The sequence below is a fragment of the Pygocentrus nattereri genome, chromosome 9 (genome assembly GCF_015220715.1).
Source record: "Pygocentrus nattereri isolate fPygNat1 chromosome 9, fPygNat1.pri, whole genome shotgun sequence".
In the NCBI taxonomy this organism is placed as follows: Eukaryota; Metazoa; Chordata; class Actinopteri; order Characiformes; family Serrasalmidae; genus Pygocentrus; species Pygocentrus nattereri.
In genome coordinates, this window is record NC_051219.1 from 23,022,936 (window position 1) to 23,026,043 (window position 3,108).

The following is a 3,108-nucleotide window of genomic DNA, read 5'->3' on the forward strand; positions in this document are numbered from 1 at the left end:
GCTGCCGTGGTCAGCAGGACGTTCTGTCAAGAGTTCAGTTTTCCCAACTTTCGCCATCTACCACAGTGGTCGGATAAACCGGATTCTGCTTTTATTGGGAGAAATGAACAATAAACATCTTGTTATCCTGATGAGCCCAATATCATACAACAAAAGTCCTCACCTCTGATAATCATCAACACTATCAACACGGAACCTCTAATAATCAACAACACTGTTGAGATGGCACCTCTTACTTCCATTCATAACATTTATTCCAAATATGCTGCCAAAAATGTGTCAACCAAGAACTTTTTTTCAGTTGATTCCTTCCACACAGCAAGCATGAATGAAAGACACTTAAAATTTTGCATTTGAAACAAAAGTACTGCTTTATTTTCACAAGTCAGTAGATAAAGCCACTCCATAGTTCTTCCTAATGCTCTCCATTTGAGTCTTAGTTACTCTCATTGGTTCCTCCTCATGCTCTCAGGGAGTTGCTACTTTTGAGTTTTGATTCCTCACACAGGTTCTCCCCAGTGGCGTCTCAGCCACAGAAGGCCTGATGGGCCAATTAACTGTAGGGGCAGCAGTCGACTCATCAATAAAACTACACACACACACACACACAAACCTAATGCAAACACAAATGCACTCCATCATGAAATCACAAATTCACTTAAAATGGTGCAGGAGTTAATCAAAGTGGAAACAGGAGTAGGAGTGATATGATAATGACAATAGATCTCACAAACCCTGGTTATACAGCATCCCATTGCATTACAAATCCAAAGTTATCTATAATCGATCATTGTGGTCTGCAACTACATATTCAAAACAGCATATCAGAGCAGGGAAACACATTGCTTTCCCGGCATGAAGAATAACATGCCTTCTAATAATGCAGAATGACTCACCAGAGATGTTCACTGCTCGAAAAGAAAAGATGCATGCTGATCTTTCATCTGGGTAAACTTGTCAGAAACCTTTCTGTCAAAGTCCACCAATCCATGAATGAATTCATGAGATAGATACCATATCAAGGGCAGGCAAGCAGAAGAGTGATTTTTAGCTGCACCTGCAGTTTGCCATGTTTTTCTCTTGAACCTCTCAGGATTGAAGTAGCAGTTTTTGTCCTTTTCCAGACAGAACAATGTTAAACGCCTCTGGCTGGTGTGGTCCCAAAACATTTAATGTCCAATTTCTGCTCTAATGGAAGGGTACCAGATTTATTTTTTATTACATTTTCAACTTGACTCATTATATTGTCTTGCTGTCACAACTGATGAGGAACTATCGCTAGCTGCGTAGCAACGTCCATACGGTAAACTACTCACTTGGTTAGACGAACACGGCTAGGAGGAATAGGCAGCCTGTTAGCATTTACACAACAGGTACAGAAAGATCTTTGGATTGTATCGAACAGCTCTACCATTGTCATTCGTAATAAACGTGCAATGTTTTTTAAGTTTTTGACATAATTTGAAAATACCCTTTACCCCTTACATTGTATGAAAATTTTTTGGTGAATGGACAAAAAGAAATGACCTAAAATGACTTTGAAAAAAGTCTGGTTCCATTGACTTACATTAGTTACCATTTTGGAAATACAAGGTTTTCTTCTGACAACAGCAATATATATTAGTTATATATGAATTATTGATCATGTCGTGCACTGATCCATAGTGACATCTGGTGGGACCAGGCCCTAAAGGCCCCTAATGTAGAGACGCCACTGGTTCTTCCTCATGCTCTTGGGGAGTTCCTCTTAGTGGTTCTTCCTCATGCTCTTAGGGAATTTTTAGTCATGGGTACTTTCAGTGGTTCTTCCATATGCTTATAGAAAGGTACTCCTTTTAAATTTTGGTTCCTCTCAGTGGTTCTCCCTCATGCCTTTTGGTGTATTTTTTCTGATACTGTCTTCTTCACTGACACTCATCAGGAGCTGCTCTTACATCTCTGAGAAGTTACTGTTGGGAAATAAAGCTAGATTTGAATGGAATCAATATAACAGCAATGCCAAACACAAGTGATATTTATTAGCTATTGTAAAAACTTATGAAAATTCACCACAGTCTCCTGTGCAGATCTGATGTCCTTCCGCTTTGGTACTTCACTCTGGTCTTGTCCTCAGAGTGGGCACATGCTTTATATAAACACAGGGCCAAGGTTAGAGTTCCATTTACGATGGCTTGGTATAAATAGAGGAGCTGCAGAGAAATCGGAATGAAATGTTAGCGAGGAGGCTCTTCAGAGCAGCTCTCTGCAGCAGGCAGTGTTTGTGATGAGAGCACTTAAAACACTTAATCTGAACCTTGCCCTCCAAACTGGCATCATTTCATTTCCCTGTTAGTCGTTCATGCATTACTGAGTGAAACATTAACTTTATCGCATCTACAACTTCAGAACAAACTCAATGAGGCCGGCACTTCGTCTCCTCCAAGTTCATTCAGAGATTTTAAATGTGAGAAATTGAGCAAACGTTCACTCATTCAGAGTATTTATATTAAAGCAATAGTTTGTCTAATTAAATTTTACACGCTTGCTGTCTGAAGTTAATCATACATATTTCTAAATGAATGTGTGGCCAGTAATAGTTCAGATGAAAAGATAAAGAGTCAGATTGGTAAAGATTTACTGAACATTATCCTAAGAAAAACAAATATGTCCAAAATGGCAACTTTACAGGAGAAGGCAAAATGTAAAAAGTTCATGTAAAGAGATTTATTTCAGGGAATTGTGGAGCATTTCTATTGGTATTTTTTACAGCTATGATGTCAAATTATATTAAAAAAAAATATTTATTTATTTTGGACACTGATGATATATAAGGTTGCAAGATACCTACATAAGTTTTTCCAGACACTGACAAAAACATACATAAACAACTATAATGGCTTTTTCCAACATGTATCAGTTGACAGAAATCTGGTTTTGTTAATTTTAATGTAATTTCAGCTCAGCAACTGTCATGACAACTTACGCTTTTAAAAAAGGCTTTTATAAAATCTATGTCAGCTCATATTAGTTGTCTTGAAACACTCATATTGTGTGGCCTTATGAAGGCTTTAGTAAATCATTATTGCTATTATTCTCATTAGAAAGCCAACACGAGTTAGACCCAAGTGT

The 3,108-nt window shown here is 37.9% G+C and overlaps 1 long non-coding RNA gene across 1 annotated transcript; it reads right to left on the reverse strand.

The window, feature by feature from the left end:
- Positions 1-352: 352 nt before the first annotated feature.
- LOC119264095 lies at positions 353-2,256 on the reverse strand. Its single transcript, XR_005130762.1, has 2 exons — positions 2,050-2,256; positions 353-1,949 (listed from the first exon to the last, which is right to left on the reverse strand). It is a non-coding gene; the product is annotated as an uncharacterized LOC119264095 (long non-coding RNA).
- Between the last annotated feature and the right edge of the window lie 852 nt (positions 2,257-3,108).